Source organism: Cyprinus carpio, chromosome B6, assembly GCF_018340385.1.
Source record: "Cyprinus carpio isolate SPL01 chromosome B6, ASM1834038v1, whole genome shotgun sequence".
Taxonomy (NCBI): domain Eukaryota; kingdom Metazoa; phylum Chordata; class Actinopteri; order Cypriniformes; family Cyprinidae; genus Cyprinus; species Cyprinus carpio.
In genome coordinates, this window is record NC_056602.1 from 23,690,155 (window position 1) to 23,709,154 (window position 19,000).

The following is a 19,000-nucleotide window of genomic DNA, read 5'->3' on the forward strand; positions in this document are numbered from 1 at the left end:
GGAAACAAAGATGCCCTGATGCAAAAACCCCCTCATGACAGAAGAAAGCAATCGTGTTTACAACTGAGACAATGCGTGCTTTTCAGGATCAACTAAATGCTGGATTTTCAAAAGTATGTGAAAAATTTAAAGTTCGCGGCATAGGACGTTTAAAATATGTCGGAGAGTTTTACACACCAGTCTGTTATTGTGGCGACATGAACAAAACAAACTGTGATTGGTTGTTTGTCATGTCTGTCAACGACCTCATGGGTGGGCCTAGGCCAATGCCATGGAAAATGCAAAAGATTGTAAAAACTGAAGGTCTGGCTACGCAAGACTAACTAGACAGTGACCATGTGCTGATTCTGAATGCGTCTCTCATTTTTTGTAAAAAGATTGTAAAAAAATAAATAAATTTGTACTACTGTCTGTTCAAAATAAATTAAAAGAAACCGAGCATAGTAGATTTTTTTTCCTGTTTACCGAGTTTGTATCGAACCATGAACCCCGAACCGAGGTACATACCGAACTGTGACATCGGTGTACCGTTCCACAACAATATTTCTTTTCATTATTAAAACCACAAGTAACTTTGAGGTTTATTCAAAATCTTTTGCATCAGCTTTAGGTTTGATAATTGAGAACTGATTTTTATTCAAAACTATATAATCTGTTTATATCTGTTTAATAATCTGTTTGAATCTTTTGTCTCAGATTTCTGTATACTTTGTCTCACCTGAATTACTGTTTGTTAATGTGGCAATACGTAGTTTGAGTAATATAGGGGAACAAGTTTGGGAATAATACTTCCAAGGATTAACACCAAAATCATTTATGAAACAGTGAAACAAGTGAAACAGAAACTTCAGTGTGGATCTGAACAATACCTGGTGGCTCAGTCACATTTAGGTAGCTTCTTAGTTCATTTTCTCGGACTTTTGAAAACCTTGTCAGGAGAAGTGCTTTACACGCTTGATGAGAGAACATTCAGTCACGAAATGGAAAGTTAAAGTAATTATGTCCTTATCTGGGACTCTTCAAACCAAGACTTCCTCTTCATTGAAAGGCAGATGTGACTCTGCTCATTTTTGCTGCCCCAGATTCACTTTTGCCCCTTCCAGCTCTTCATTGAAATGAGCTTAGTAAGTTTTTACATAACTTGATATTCTAAGTGCTAAATGCAAGAGCAAAATCTAATTTCCTATATTATAAAAGATTGGAACCCTGATAGTAGACTTCAAAGCTATCCGTCTGGCAGTTCTGTGGCCTCTGGTTGCCCTCCAGAGAACATGACTACATTATTTTAATATATGAGTGTGCATTCCCACACTCTAGATCACGGTTTCCCGACCTTTTATGTCAGCTGAACTCCTGTGATCTCAATAAATTTACTTGAAGTACCCCTGAGATTTTAAGTCATGCTAACTAAATATAATGTATTTTGCAACCTCTTTGCATATTCACTTATGAAATCTATTTTTAAGCCAGTAGAGTAGCCTACTTTTATATAGATTTAATATTGTACATTTTTATTTTATTCATTATTTTAAAAATGAGTTTTATTTAATTAAAATTCAATGTAATTCCTCACACAGACTTCTATGTAGGGCCTCAGTTCAATCAGTGACTCGTTTTAGTGAATCATTTAGACCTGTTTTCACGAAATTTGATTTATGTGAACCACCTGAAGGAACTGTTTCATGAATATGAAAACTACACATTTAGGTTAGTTACTCTCTATGCCAGCATCATATTTTGCACAAGAATGTGCATATACTGTACCAACATATTTTTTTTTTCCTTTGTATCTTTTTCATTGTGCCATTAAGCTGCATTTATGTGAAATGATTCTTCTGAAACAACAACAATGAAAATCTGACATCATTGGCAAATGCTCAGGAGGAGTACGCTCATGTGTAATGTGTCTTTCATCTGTCATACGCAAAAACTATTCCAGTCAGTTGTAGAATATAAATACATAAATATTCTAATCAGGGTATTTCCTTTCTGTTTTTCTCCATTCAAATATCTTTTATTCAACAAACTGAAGTACTCAAAGCTTTCTCTTTCAGCATATATGAATTTTAATGTGTGTCAACAAGGGACCTAACTTATTTTTTTCTTTTCAATACACCACGTTTTACTCAAGAGGGCAAACATACATTTTTGGGATATTTTGCATTGTTTGAAGATGGAGTATTTAGAAAGTTTCACGTGGTTGCTGGGTGTGTCTAGCCAAGTATTAGACTGTCTGGCCATTTTTTAAGATTCTTAGATCAAGCAAACAATTCACCACACGCATTACCACTGCTGAGTGCGGACTTTATCAACAGCCTGCAACAATACACATTTTTCTGTTCTCCTCTATAGACGAACATGTTACTCATGTCTTCCAACATCTGTTCCGTTGCTGTCATTCTTATATTTATTTTGTGTATGGCTTTCATCTTTGAAGTCTTTGTTGGAGGGTACACAATGAGCACTTTAGAGAATGCTGGGTAGATGATTGCTCAGCTGTACAGTCCAAATAGCTGCCCTTAAAGTCACTGAGAGCCATTTTCAAAGCAATGTCCAGCTATCATTTCATTTCCTGACACATTGTGAAAGCAGGAGGTGTGCATGAAGAAGTCTTCATGATATTGTTGGAAACATTTTAGAAAAAGATAAAATAATTGGTTTTAAAGGAGTGGTTCGGATTATGAGTGAATGCATATGGGCTGAATGGACTAAAACTGCTTGACCACATGATTTGTTTGGATCCTTGTTCAGAAACAATGGTTTTATCCATTATTTGAAAATCATTTAAATTACAGCTGCCTTGATCACCAGAAAATGTCTTGCTAAAAGAAAACTCAGCAGACTGTCGATTTTCCACAGCCTTATTTCCACCAGGCAATTATAGCGCTTAGTTCTGGGAACAATCTATAATTAATCTAATTTGCATAAAGGAGGCGTGTTTTGCACTAAAAAGAATGAGAATTACTTTTTATATGCAGCTTAGTGTAATTTAAATGCATTTAAGGTGCACGGTTAAACTGAAATGTAGGTGGTTAGGCTGTTTTGTGCAGAAATACCGCTCACACTAGTAATGTAATGACATGTAAGCGTAACATTCTATGCTATCATTCATTTCCTAATCAAGTAAATGTGAATTAGTAAATGGGAGTGTATATATTCGGATCAGATTTCAAATCTGATTAACCAACCCTGTAGCTTGTTGGACTTATTGCAAGGACACAATGTCCTTTAAACCAGTAACACAAAGACTCTCGAAAATGCCATTTATTAGCATCTATTCAGAGCACATGCTAACTGCAGCCAAGATAACCCTTCTTTGCTCTTTAACCTTCTGAACAGCGTTCATCGAATTCAACCTTAATTCAGTTCACACTTTGGTTGAGGATGCTGACGTCATTAAGAAGGGTAATATATTTAAGCTTCACTATCAGCGTTTTAACATCTGCTCTCCAAATGACGTTGTATATGAGAGCTCGAAGTCTCCTGTTAATAATGAAGAGAGGATATGGGATGAAGTCAATGTGTTGGCAGAAAGCTATAGCTTTAGGCTAAACAAAGACAGAACATTCTTAAGGGATGCCAGTTGAAGCTCCCAATGTGATATTGTCCTCATTTTGGCTGGTAGTATCCATGAATAATACAGTGGGTAATGTGTTGTCACTATGAGACAGGTTTAAGCTTGTGATTTAAAGTTTTAGGAAGAAAAAAAAATCATTGTGAGCTGGGTATTGATTAATAAAATGACATGTAGTTTTAATAATAACTGCATGTATATTAATAATAAAAATATTAATTGAATTAAAAAATGCATTTAAAGTGAACAAAAGATCAGTCTGAGGTCCATTAAAAAAAGAATTAAATAAAAATAAAACAAAATAAAACAACAACACCCTAAACATAAAGAAATTTATAATTTTGTTTTGTTGTTTCTGGTTTTTTTTTTTATATATATATAATGCTTTCTGTAAAAAATGCTATTTTGTGTTTTTATAATTGTATATAATTTAATATTTCATAAATTCATTATATATTATTTCAAATACTTATATGTGATTATATATATTATATATAACATTGTTTTATATAGATGCATATAATATATGAAATCATAGATGACAACAATTATGTTAACCGATGTTAACAATTCTAATTCAAGCATCCACTACAAAATATTTATGTGCATACTATATTTTATATGCGTGTATAAATGTAAGATTATTATATATAAAATGTAAAAGAATGTCCTGCGCTAACAATTCTAGTTTAGAAAAGTAATCCTGTCCAAATAGTGCTTTAGACTTACATTCAAGGTTCTTTAAAAATGTTAAACCAAAATATCATGCAGTGAGGAACAGTCTTGGTTAAAGAGCCGTAAAATGTTGGAGATTTCCCAATAGCTCTTTCAATAGGGTTAGCTCTGCGTGTACACAAGGATATCTCAACACCACAACAAACTCCCACCCATGCACTGTGAAACACAAAGCTAAACTACAAAATCCAAGACCAACCCTTTGATATGAGTTTGACAAAGACGCTTCTGTAAAAGCCCTCTTTTCACTGGGCTCTTTAATGCCATGGCTCTCCTTTCAAGCATCCCGAAAGATACCTTTCAATGTTCTTGAGTGAAACAGGCACATGTGTCATCTGTGAGACGCCCTGCAGCACACCAATGAGAAACTCTAAAGCCTCTTACATATGTTGAGCTTAGAGATTACTTTACATTATTTGAAATCATCAGGGTGGAGGAGACTGTTGAGATTTGTGGAATAAGCTGCATAAAAACGCAATCAATTTTTATCACACAGTATGGAGAAGATAAGGTGTAAAATTTCACACTTAGGCTGTTTTAGGGTCATGTAATAAACCAAGATTATTATTATGTTTGGAATTTTTTTTTTATTTTTTTTTTTTGGAGTAGGAAGAACCCAGCATGTGGACCGTAAAACACCATGATACCATACCCTCTGAAATGGCTTAAGTGGACAATTACAAAGTTATATGGCCATGTCCCATAGTGCTTGTAAGGAAACCTGTACTTTTAGCCCAGGGGACTCACAAATACCAGATGTGCACTGCAGGTGCTGCTATATTTTCAATCATGGCTTCTCAAATGTATCTGCAGTGTAAAACATAGATGGCTCGGTTACCAAAAGCTTTTGAGGATGTCTGAAATGTTGGTAATTCTACAAAATATAGGCTGGTCTGAATGTTCAAATGTAGATTTGGGTTATGGGTGAATCTCAAGGGGAACGTTACTACAAATGAGGGAGATTAGATTACATGTCTTAAAGCATTATGGAATTAATTTTAGTACCATTGTATGGTAAAATAGCAGTAAATTATTTTCAGTTTTTATAAACTAATGTGAGGCAGGGTTTAAGACTGAGAACATTATATTAAAGGGTCAGTCACATACCATGTACCATGATCTGCAGTGACCAGAAGCTATTTTCAGTTCATGTCAATTTCAGTGCTGAGTTATAGATACGGTTAGGACTGCAGTGTAAAATCTCTGTATATGTAAACACGACATAAGGAAGCACTTAACTATACCACACATTCTTGTTGTTTTCTTGACTAGTGCATCATTAAAATACCTCTGTGGCTCTCACTTTTCAGGTTTCATGTGAAATTTTTCTTAAACACAAGTGTGTGCTTTAGATTCTGTTGCTTGCAGAGTAATTGATCAGTTTAATGAATCTTGGGATGTCAGTAGGTACATTTGCATAGTAATGCAGTTTTCTAAGGCATCTTATAAACTTTGCCTGTGGCTTCTTTCATTTGCTATTTGTTAAATGGCTTTGGGGAAGAAAAAAATTACACCTTGTTGAGAAAGACGAGGCTGTATCTTTCCCACCATTAAATTGCACCTGAGGCTAAGAAGTACTGGAATTTTTATTTTATTGTTGCTCCTGGCACTTTCGCAGGATTCCTAATTAGAATTTTAAAATTTCATTTAATTTGCTGTTTCCTTTCTCCTGTTCATAACCTACGGTATGTATCCTACCATTTAATTTTCATTTTTATATATACAAATTATTTTTTTAAATTATAATTATTATAACTTAATTTTAATATATCTGTATAATTAGTTTACAAAATATGAGTTTTTTTTTTTTAAAAAGGTTTCATATGTCAGTCTTTACAGGGTAGATTATTTAATGTTACCAAGATTCCCACACTGTTCTCATGACAAAGAGTGGGTGTTTACATAATATTTCAGCTGCATTTCCAAGATCTTGAATCTTCTCAAGCACAAGCAAAATGTTCTGAGGGAAGTTTACCATCTTCTCCACACTGTTCCTCCGTAGTCTGACTGAAGAACACTTGTGTATTCCAGAGGCATATACGACTGTGACCTGCATGTCAATGCAACACCTTGCTTTCCTTTTGATTGTGGAGACCTCCACCTCATCAGGAGAAACTTGCTCATGCGAAGCTGATCCTTGATACATTATCCACCGCAGGATTAGAGCAGAATTACAACATGTCCTTCCAATCCCCTACCGCAACCCCCCGGCCTCAGAAGACAGACTGCTGCTTACCCTCTCCTTAAAAGGCATTAGCTAGATGCTTTGCCTTATCATGGGCTTACTAACAGCTGTGTTTTATCTTATTAAGGGAAGAGGTAGAGAAGGATTGATATGGAGGCCTCCCAGAAACACGCATCTCACTTGTGAATCTGATTTAACAGGAACTGAGGTGTCTGTAGGAGTGCTATGGATTCCACCTGGAGTGCTTTATGATACAATTTTTCTGTGATGATAGTCAGGGAAGCACTTGGCCTGTAGAATCATGCCATTAAATTACTATCGACCAGATTTTTTTCTTTTTTCTTTTTTCTTGTAGGAAACTAGAAACCAAGTTTTGAAGCTTTTTGTACATGCACAGGCAGTTTAAGCGGGGATAGGTTGCCATGTACACCCGTTCGTTTGGAAGAGACATGGTGGTTATTTTAATGAATTTGTCTTCACAGCTTTGTGTTTGTATTGCACTCAGACGGCTTGTGTACACATTCAGAGTACTTCAGGATGGCAGACCCTCTTCATTGTTGAGGTTGACCCAGGGGGAAATAGTTTATTGATTTCTGGGGTAACATGATTAAAATGGGTTTGAGGATGACCCTGACTTGTCAACTAGATGAGAGACTTGGGGCAATAAAGAGAGCCACAGAGGAGCCGCCTATCAGATAGGACACTACTGACCATTTTTTTTCCCTTTATGTTCAAAAGTGCTTTGTAAGAAAGTGTTAATATATATTAAAATTCTAGTTTAAAATATTGAGCCAATATTTATTTTGATTTTATGGCCAACTACCGTTAAATGGCAATAACAGTACACTTTAAAAATAAAATTAATCATTTTAAATGCTACTAAGTAAATTTAGGCATTGCAACATTATAATTAAGAGTGCCAGTTTTATAGCCTACTCAAATAATCTGTGTTTTATTTAATATTTCACAGTGTAGATGACAACAATGCTAATTAGTTAAATTCCCGATATTAGCTCATACACAATACTATACTGAACACCAATAAATTTAAAAATCACTAATATTGGTGGATGTACAGTAGTACCTGTATTGTTTATCCCCAACTACACAAATACACACACACACAAATAATAACAATGAAATAATTCATATGCAATTTTCACTCAAAAATTCAATTTCATAAATAATTACAAAGAAAATGTAAGTAACATATTGAATTAAACATAAAAAATTGAAGTAGAAATTAAAATAGTATTTATTCCAATAGTTTGTTTGATTTACACCATTTAATTTTTATTATTATTATTTTTTTAATACAGTCTAATATGTTTAGTTTTGAGCCGCTATTTGGTGTGAAGCTTGCAAAACATAAACCTTTAAATCTCAATTCATGACAATTTGACATGTCAACTTGCCTGTTTTGACACCCCAACCAGGATATCTCAGCGAAAGACATTTGTTCAATTGACATATGTTTGCACAAGATCTTTGGTGGGGCGGCTAATCAGGAAGAATGATCACATGCTCGCTGATGCCAGTGATTGCAGAGAGTGCCATCTGTGAATAAGGCGGCCAGAAAGAGTCTGAGCTCTCTCAACCTCTCTCTCTCTAAGGTTGAGTTATGCTAACCATATGGCACACTAAGCCTCACCCAATCCTCACTGAGCACTTAAACACACTTAGCTCTGTTAATTCAGTTTTGAAGACGAACGTGGCTTTGAGTTGATGGCCTTCTCAACAGCTGTGTCGAACATGCTATATTTTCTTCTCTGCACACATGTAGATTGTATAATGAATGCCTACAGTAAATTGTGTCCTGTATGTTGCTGCTTCTATAAACTTGTGTCTGGAAACAATTTAGATGCTATCAAAGTGTCAAGGCTAATGGGGAATTGCCTATAAACAGGCAATCAAGACAATGGGTATTTTATTAGAATGGCATATGGTGTTTGAGTTCTCGGATAAACGATAATTATGACATGTTTGAATGAGTTCAAAAGGAGGTACTTGGCGGCAAACCAAATGAACTTCTGGGGCTCTGGAGCGAATCAACCTGAGAAATTATTTGAGTAAATTGACTTAAAATAAATACTTAAGAGAGCACTTAAAATAAATACTTAAGAGAGCATCTTCTACTGCTCCACAGGAAGACATTGATCAGTGTTGTTTGATTTCAGTGACACGATCAATGGTAACTAGAGCATGTCAAACAAGCTAATTCATGCTAACTTTCTTTTGAATCAGCAACTTTTTTTACTCTAAAGACTAGCTTGAGAATTAAAATAGATCAGGTAAGCATTGAAAACAGGAAGTGTATGAAAATGTGTAAAAAGTTATGTGAAGATTATTCAAAGGCATTGCATTACTGTGATGAGTAAATGATACAGAAAGTGGCTTTAAAAGTCAATATATTATTCATTGTTATCTAAAATTATTAATTGCACTATTAAATGACATATTTCAGTGTTTAAATGTAAAATTAAAAATGCTAATTAATTAAACTGAATTAAAAAAAAAAAAAAAGAAAGAACTGAAGGCCGTATTTTAGCAACTTTAGCGTTCAATAAGCAAAAAATTAAAACTTGTACATACATGCTACTCACATATTATTATAGCACAGTTTGAGCTGAATCAGACTTCAACTGAGTAAAACTGAATGTAAGATGTAAGAAACTGAAAAAAGTCAAAACTTCTCCAGGACCTAAAACCCCCCTCAGACCTCAGAAGGTTAAATATATATGTTGCACAACGTCATGCCATAAAGCATTATCAAAAGCAGTGAATATGTCTAATTACTGTTTGTTTATATTATAAAAGAAGTGTAATTTGTTGGTTCTGTAGGCCTGGAAAGAGTTCAGTTCAGTAATCATTGCATGCTGGATTAGCGTTCAGTCAGCAGGAGACCGTCCTTATTCGGTCTGGTGAGCTGGGTTCGTCCTGCCCCTGACCTAGCACATGCAGTACAGCGGTCTTTATGCCTCAGCCTATATCACCAGCTCTGAGACACACTCTAAATGCTGGTGCATATATCATCTTGACATGCTGGAGGGCATTGATCAGGGCCCAGGTGAGCTCATTGTGGAGGTTGTCAGCATTGCCTGAAGGTTACGGGGGGTTATTTCCTATAGAGGAATGCACCTGTGCTTCACTCTTCTGTGCCCTTCACTGCTTTGTGGTTTTTGCAGGTTGTGCAGTTTCCCCTGTCTGTCTATACAGTTATGGTTATGGGGAAATGTTAAATGGTCTATCCTCAGACAAGGTTTGGACATATGCATGTTACTATATATTACTGTATATAGGGAGAGTAAACATTAAGAATGTTTTCTACACTAATAGATGACAAAAGCCGCTTCAATTACATTTTAAATGTAAATGAATCATTGAGTTGACACTGGTTTATGCAAATAAATATACCTTGCTAACCCTTATGCTATGCTATCAAAGTTTAATTAACTTAATGACTAAATCACAAAACACACACACACACACACACACACACACACACACACACACACACCACACACACACACACACACACACACACACACACACACACACTATATTTTTATACCCTGTTGAAAAAGCCAGCATATGCTGGTTAGGTATGTTTTGAAGCATGGCTGTTGGTTTGAACTGGTTTAAGCTGGTCATGAGCTGGTTTAAGCTTGTCATGTGCTACTAAAAGCCAGCTTAAACCAGCTAAGGACTAGCTTAAATCAGCTCATGACCAGCTAAGGACCAGCTTAAACCAGCTCAAACCAGCAGCCATGCTTCAATACATACAGTACCTAACCAGCACATGCTGTTTTTTTCAATCAGGGTATTGCCAGCTAATAATTTAAAAAATAACACATTTGATACTTTAATGTCATATATTGAAGTAGAATATGTTGTATATTGAGGGGACACATGAGACTTCCTAGTTTTTGTTAATTTTAAACATTCAAACTTGGAACTGCACACACAATCAGGTGGACTACTTTTATGTGCTTTTTGGAGCTTGACATTTACAATGACCATTCTCTCTTTCCTGTATCATGAATGAAAATGTCATAAGAATTTGTGGCCCAAATTTCATATAAGCTATATATCAGCAAATGCAGCAGCAGCAGCCCTAGAAGACACATTTAAAAGACATTTTGTGTGTGAGCGCCTAAGTACAGTATGTCGCAGTAACGATGTGCACTAACAGTATTGATTGAGCACTATGCTACGTAATCATATTTCCTTCTAAATGTTCTTGTATCAAGTAAAAGCATTTTAAAATAGTCATTGTTGCTCCTAGTACAGGCATGTTAACCGCAGCACACAATGCTGTTTTTGTTTGACTCCTTTTCATAAGTGAGGTTATTCAGTCATATATAGTTTATTCAGTTACCAAGCAAGAAAACAAACAACATAAGTGGGCGTAGAACATGATAATGACAGATCAAACAACCTCAACCGAATCCTCCAAAGCAGAGAGGTTTCTGACTGTGAACAGTGAATGAAATCGCTGAGAGGAGGAAAAGAAAAAGAAAGAATGGATGTGATCCCCTAGGCAGCACCCAAAACAGTGTCAGGTTTGTTCAGCCTGGTTGCGTGAAGACTAAGCTTGGTGGAACTGGCAGCTCGCCCTCCCATTCACTCTCTATACTCCCTCCCGCCACTCTATTCTAACCCTGTTGCTTTCAGGAAGAAGCATTTCTATGAAGTTTATCAGCTGTCTTTCTGTTTGTGCGGCCATAATGGCAGCTTCATCCTCCGAGCACTTAAAAAGGACACGCTGGGGACTGGAAGGACCCCATCAGTTCAACACCGGCACAGTGACGCTTTGAGTGTTCTCTCTGTCTGGCAATCTGCTCACGCTATCAAACAACACTCTCTTCCTGCCAAAACCTGCCTTTGTCCCTCCTTCAGCCAGTAAAGGGGGGCATTTAAAGGGTCTTGTTCACATTATCGCCCAAGTTTGGATGAATGGGCTCTTTGCAGAACAGCTTAGCATCAATAATAGATGTTATATTTGTTCGCTGTGCTTATTAAGACAAATATTACTGTTATTGCGCCTACTTAGTATCTAACTCATTTAACTCAGTACTTAGTATTTATCTCTTCCTTGTTTGTGCTGTGATTGTTTGAATGATCATTTTGATGATTGACAGCCACTCAGAACACTCTAACAACCTTCATTACACTACAGTCTTCACATAGCAACATTATAAAACTACTCCAAACAAATTAGCAATAGTACCCAAACACTTTTTCAGCAACCTTGAGTCTGAAAGCATCTTTCCCATTTTTTTTTTCTTTCCTTGTAGGGATTTTTAAAAAGTTCTCATTAAAGAGTTATGAGCCATGAACCAAACCAACCAGCTAAGAGGTGAATCACGATATTATAAACTTTGATTTGAAACAAAAAAAAAAAAAGAAAGAAAGAAAAAAAACACAAAGTTACAAGACTTTGTACTTAATGGCTTTAATGAGGAAAAGAAAAACAATCCCACGAAGCATTGTAAATAATACAAAATTCAAAACTGGTGAAATATAAAACAATTTGCAGTGCTTTAGGAGTGAGTGTTCCTTGCAAGCTCTTTTGGTGTGATTTGCTGGCTGGATTTTCTTATTGGTGAAATTTTCTCTACAGCATCATGGGCAATGCAGTTTTTACCACAAATTCCACTGTTAAACATAATTATTTAAAAAGTAAGTTAAAATAATGTCACAGATGGCTTCAGCAAAAACATAGAATGAAAACTTTGGTGCAGATCTGTCTTTTAGCTTTTGTTACCGTCAATTATATTGTCAAAATCAATTTCCCTATGGAGTACAGGAACCGGACATTTACAGGCCATGTCCACACTAACACGTTTTCATTTGAAAACGCATCTTTTTCTCTCCGTTTTGGCCTTCCGTCCACACTGAGACGGCATTTTTATCAAGGAAAACTGAGCTTTTTAAAAACGCTCTCCAAAGTGGATAAATTTGAAAACACCGGTTTTTGCGTTGTAGTGTGGACTGTAAAAACGGAGGCTTTTGAAAACGATGACGCAAGTTTAGTCATGTGACACATATTATACCAATAGATATCCATGTTTATACTGGTATTGTGCACGTTATGTGCTATGCACTTTCACACTATTGCTATAGATGTGTTACTTTGTACACTCTTCATATCACAGTCCTGCAAAGACGAAAGCAAATTTACTCGCGATCGCGAGTTGCGTTATAGAATCGTGAGTGTGTGCGACCTGGACGCGTCAGTGAATGGTGAGTTCTTTTTGTAAATAAAATAGATAAAATTTCCAGTCAGAAAAACTGCATGAAAACGTTTCATGTCTGTTCCATGTGTATAATCTGCAGTGAGCTTTTTTGAGGCTTTACGCATGCGCAGAAAGCAAATTGAACTTTTTCTGATGTTTCTGTGTGGATGAGACACTTTTGGAAAACGCTTGAAAATGCTAGTGTAGACGGAGAGCGGTTTAAAACGAAAACGCCGTTTTCAAATGTATCCGGATTAATGTAGACGTAGCCATGATCTATTGGTATAGCTTTTTGCAGAATCATGGGTAATGCAGTTTTTCACAATGGTATTTCACAGTTGACCATGATTATTTAAAATATATGTTGTAATACTAAGTACTAAGTAGCATACCATTAAAAAAGAAAAAAAAAATAGATTTTTACTTTCTAAAACCCTAACTAAGTCATAATTCCTTAGTTATTCAATTATCATTCTGAGCATGTTAAATAGGAAAGGGGAAATGGTTTTGGCTTAACGAAAACACACTTAAGTGATTAATTATCCTAATCAGAAGCAGATCAAAACATCTGTCAGACACTGAGTAAGAATCTCGCATTGAAAAATATGTAAAAGTCCTTCATGCATTTCAGATGGTCTTTTGCCCTGTAGTGAGTAAGAGTCACAGATAATGAAATTAATGGTACATTTAAACAGCATTTTAATTGAATTTTAATTAGGAATGTTTATGGCGCCTGTACATTTAATAATGTTTCCTGTAATTGATGGCACATCATGTGATCTCACTTCACACGGAGAGCACTTGACACATGGAGAGCATCATTTCCTGGAAACCTGAAAGACTAATTATACCTTTACTATATGGGCACTCTTCCATTTGACAGACACGTCAATGGCACCTACATCAGCATAATTGAAGCAAACATGTCAAGGCTTTCTGATTTCAATCTCTCCCCACACCCGTTCACCCAATCCCACATCACACATCACGGCGAGCCTGTTCCACCTCAGTACTGCAGGATGGGGTGGGGCTTTTGTGTTTAGATTGTGTGACCAAGTCCTGCCCTGTGCTATTTGCTCTGTCGGCAAATCACATGATCCCCAGAGATCCAGTCTTATTTGTGAGGTACAAATGAACTGTTGCTGTCCACTGGCTTATGTCAATCAACTAGATTTAAGACAGAGGTTATCATCATTATTGATCCATGCTGACCCTTAAGTTTCAGAATTCTTGCATTCCCCTAATGCAGAAGCTAAAGTATATATATTATGATCTCACAGAATCAAATTATATTAAGAATACAATCTTATAGCTATCTATGATATAATTCAAAATTGATTCATTTCAGCCATTCGATCCATTTCGATTTTTCTGATTATAATTGAAAGTGCACAATCTGAATCATGTAGCTAAAAAGTATGTATGACAATGTATGTATGTATGTATGTACAGAAAAATATTTATGTACAATAAGCAGGATACAGTGTATAGAAATCTTCCGCAGTCCCATTTGCATCTTTGGCGACCCCATGTGGGGTCATGACCCCTAAGGTTGTGAACTTATAATTTAAAGGGGTAGTTCACCAAAACATGAAAATTCTGTGATATTTACTTAACCTGTTGTTGTTCTAAAGCTGTATGCCTTTTCATTCTTTTTAGGAACAAATGTATATTTTAAACATTTTAACATGTGGTCCAAATAACTTTGGACACTTTGACTTTCATTGTTTGGACAAAATGACTGACATGAGACATTTTTTTATTTTTGCATGAACTAATGTAACTAATCATGTATATTATTTTCTTGAGAAAATGTGAAAAAAAGTATCTAAAAACCACTAAGCTGCTGCTTTTCTCAGATTTGATCATGTATAGCTTTCTGAAAGGATGTGTATTGTAGTTTTTTTTTTTTTTTTACTAAGTATAGCATCACTGTTGCTGTTGTTCATGCTTAGGGTATGGGATATTAAATATTTGAGGTGTTTTTCAAGAGATTTTCTCTTCTACTTACCCTGGTGGATGAGAAAATTAGTGAAATTCACTTAAATGAAGTAGTGACCCAACACATATCTCTAAACCAGCTTATCATAGACTTGGGGGTGGGCCCTTTAGATCACCCAGTACAAGCTAGCAACCGCATAGCAACTAAAAACCATATTGAACACCTTAGCGACTGCATAGCAACGCCCTTGCAATCAACCAGAACATTGTAATGGCTACTCTTGTATCAGCAAGTGCTGCTCACATTGCCTTCATAAAATGTAAAAGACTAAACTAATAGTTTTCCCAAAATATGTATATTTATCCTTTTTAATATCAAACAATACTCAAATAAACTTCAGATTAACCCTATTTAACCATAATGACAGTGTTACAAAAGGCAAAACATGGATCTTGACATCCATGGCACAAAACGTAGTCAAGTCTCCCCATGCATGAGTGCTTTAAATGCAACTTCTTCCATCCAGAATTCCTTCACTGTCTTTTATTCTCTCTCTCTCTCTCTCTCTCTCTCTCTCTCTCTCTCTCTCTCTCTCTCTGTATCTCTCCTTCTTTGTACACTCCATGTGAAAAGCGCTCAGATCTGGCTTTGTGGGAGTGATTGTCACTCGCTTAATGAGCTTCTTTGCCAGGCGAGAGGCTTTGGCAGCATATGTCTCCCCAGTGCCTCTCTCGCTTCGCACCGTTCTGTGCACTAGTGGCGGGGCTTCTTTCCCGCGTCTGCTGTGGTAGACGTTTCTCTGTGTTTCACGCCTGTGGGATTAGACTGAGCAGAAGAGGAAGGTTTGTCTGTCTTTTTGAGGACGAGTGGACAAGAATGAAGCAGATTCCTGTGAGTATTTAGGCTTCTATGTGATGGGTTTGTCTGATCTGGATATAAAAGCATGCCGGTAGAGGGAATTACTACTGTAGTAGTGCGTGCTGTGACCCCCGCACGTGTATTACAGAAAGAGGCACAGTGAACCAGTGTGTGATATGCAAAATGATTTTCTTTTTATCCAGTGCTTATATAGGATTTAATATTAAGTGTGACCTTTTATATTTTTGCACATTATTTTTTTCTTGCATGCTTCCTGTGACTAATGTCAATGTCAGATGAATTTTACTTTTAATTTCACGCTCATATTAATGTTTTGGCTTATTAGCTCTCATGCTCTGTTATCTATTTTATAATAAGGCAGATTGTTATTGTTAATGACATTTTTAATGTTATGAGAATTGATTAAAATCACATTTTTAACTGCTAACATGCTTATAACATCTTATGTTTGCAACCTTAGAGACCACTTTCTGTATGTAAACAACTAAATAAATGTAATTATTTTTTAAACGCTTCTGTGTATAGATAGACTACTGATTTTGATTCCAAATTTCCCTCCAAAAGAATGTTACATTTCTAAATAAGTGCATGTCAACTTTGTGGTACAGCAGAGGTTAAAAAATTAAGCAATATCTGCCTACTGGGTTTTGATTAGGTCCCAAAAAAATTTTGGGGGGTGGAAATTATTATTATTATTATTTTGAGGAAAAATAAGTGTTTAATTCAAAATCAATACTTTTACATGTAGCAGACGCTTTTATCCAAAGCAACTTACAGTGCATTCAGGCTAACATTTTTCGACCTGGGAATTGAACCCACAACCTTTTGCACTGCTAACGCAATGCTCTAACACTAAGCCACAGGACAGACACACTTTTCATAAATAATTATGCTTATATGTACACATGCGTTCTTAGGGTCTCTGAGACCCCACACATTAAAACAGTGAAATCAATCTTAACAGTACATGAATGTTTAATCTGTTTTTCTTGATCATTTGTATGTACTTTTCTTTTATTACTATAATGTTGGTTATGTGGTATGAGAAAAGTTGCGGAAATGGTTTATTTGCTCTGTAACTTCATTCGTTAATCTTTGGGATTTTCTTAATAAGCATGTCATGAAAGTGTGTCCAATAAGCACCTTTTTTGGATTTCACAGTTTTGTGTCGTGTTTTGTTTCATAACACTAAAAGGACAGTGGTTCATCTTAACGTTGAAATGATAAAGAAATCCGGATTGTTTTAGTACTTCCGACAGAACTGTCAAATAGCTTATTTAAAAGAAGATTATCCAGATGTTAAGGAACAAGTTGTAACATGTTCTACATTAATGGCTCATACTGTATGAATCACCTTCTACACACCACAAAAGTCAATAGACACAGGTGTGCCATTGTTTGGAAAATATACAGATGGGGATTAGTGCAGTATTTACTCTATGACAAACACTGGATATTCCTTTGCCTTAGGAATAAAAAATTCTCCTACAAGAGCAAAAAAGTAAATTAGCTTTAGATTTGTCAGAGGAAGAAGATAATCTTGGGCACAAGTTCCATTTTTCTTGTCTGGCTATAGCCAAGTTTCATCCTGGGAGACTGCCAACATCCGTCAGATCTGAATGAATGTAGCCAGGGCTCTTGCTGTGTCAATTCCCAGAAAATAACACTCCTGTCCCCCTGGTGTGCCTGTTTCCAATCCCCTCTACTTCAGGCCACTCAACACGAATAACAGCCTAATAAGATCGCTGTCCAGGGCACGTAGGCTTCCACTCATCTCAGAGACTTCAAAGAAATAGGGTAATGAAAAAAAATATTATAAACGCTGAGACACAAAAGGGAATTTCTCACTCAACCAGTTCCTTCTCATGTGTACTTGAAGTGGCACAAATAGGGACATTTTTATGCTCTCTCTGTCTCTCTCTCTCTCACTCTATCACTCCCCCTCCTCCCTACTTGACAGCACATCTGTGATTGCCAAGCATTTGAAAGATCTCTTTCATTCTTCACAGCCGACTTCTGTGACCTTAGCCGTGTGGACAATTTGTTTCCTTCTCACTCTCAGATTGGGCTCTATGTATTTGGGCCCAACAACACATCTGCAGAAGGTTGCATTCTGATCATGAACTTATTTTCTGGCCTAATTTACAGTAGTGAATACTCTGTAGAATGTATTTCTCATTATCGTCTGCTTTCACTTAAAAATTGATTTTTGTAAGCAACATTGTTTGTTTCTTTTTCATTTTGTTTTGCAGTAGACAGAAGAGAGTGTAAGGTACCAGTAAGGTAAGAAGATGAATAAAACAGTAAAGCTTGTTCCTTCTTATTATATATTTACAGCTATAAACATTTGGCTCTTGGCCTTAAATTGATGACGTAAATATATTAGAATTTGGATTCAACAGATACTTGTTAGGGCAGAAGGAGGGAATCTGTTCCAGGAGAACAGAGCTGAGGACTTTGATTCCTCTAATTGACTCTTTTGAATCTGTTTACTAAAAACGATTTGTTCATTAATTTTACAGGTTAAGTCATTATGCCAGTGAGTCTTTTAGGTAATATGAGTGATATCAATGAATCATTTACTCAACTGAAAATTGACTTACATGCTTGATCTTGAACAAACAACATGCCCTACAGATCCCTTGTTCAGTTCATTCACAAACAAGTTCACTGAAGATTTCTTTTCATTCAGTCTCATTCAGTGATTCTTATTTAGTGAAGGGCTGTGTTCGTTTGATTGTTCCAACCAATGAAATGATTCTTCACAACCCATATTTAAACTGTTTGCTCACTTTATAGTCTTTAAAGGCAGGAAAGCAGTCACATTTTTCAAAGTTGAGAGACTTCAGTGAATGTTAATTTGTTCAGTTGTGACCCTGGACCACAAAACCAGTCTTAAGTCTCTGGGGTATATTTGTAGCAATAGCCAAAAACACACTGTATGAGTCAAAATTATAGATTTTTCTTTTATGCCAAAAATCATTAGGATATTAAGTAAAGATCATGTTCCATAAAGATATTTTATAAATTTCCTACCATAAATATATCAAAACTTAATTTTTGATTAGTAATATGCATTGCTAAGGGCTTCATTTGGACAACTTTAAAGGAGATTTTCTCCTTTAAAATATTTTGATCTCCTTTAATATTTTGATCTCAGATTATATAGTTGTATCCCGGCCAAATATTGTCCTATCCTAACAAACCATACCTCAATGGAAAGCTTATTTATTCAGCTTTCAGATGATTTATAAATCTCAATTTTGAAAAATTGACACTTAAGAATGGTTTTGTGGTCCTGGGTCAAATTTGTTTAAAAGATTTGTTCAAAAACACAGATCTGTTCAGATTAAGTAGGCTATCAACTTATTAGAAAACATTAATAGTACACATTATATTTAGACCATTAATTTTGAAATGCAGACATGAACAATTAAAACAATATT

At 35.8% G+C, this 19,000-nt stretch overlaps 1 protein-coding gene across 14 annotated transcripts in view; it reads left to right on the plus strand.

Moving 5' to 3' along the window:
* chl1b (cell adhesion molecule L1-like b) overlaps positions 1 to 19,000 on the plus strand; it is an 82,461-nt gene that overhangs the window by 25,029 nt on the left and 38,432 nt on the right. For 8 of the 14 annotated variants that reach the window (XM_042726367.1, XM_042726374.1, XM_042726371.1 and 5 more), the window contains exon 1: positions 15,312 to 15,566. The exons of 1 other annotated variant lie outside the window; for it this stretch is intronic. The gene's annotated coding sequence lies outside the window, so the exon portion shown is untranslated. Of the gene's footprint in view, positions 1 to 15,310; positions 15,567 to 17,806; positions 17,838 to 19,000 lie in introns of those variants that run through there. 5 more of the 14 variants (XM_042726378.1, XM_042726379.1, XM_042726380.1 and 2 more) reach the window with 3 other exon arrangements.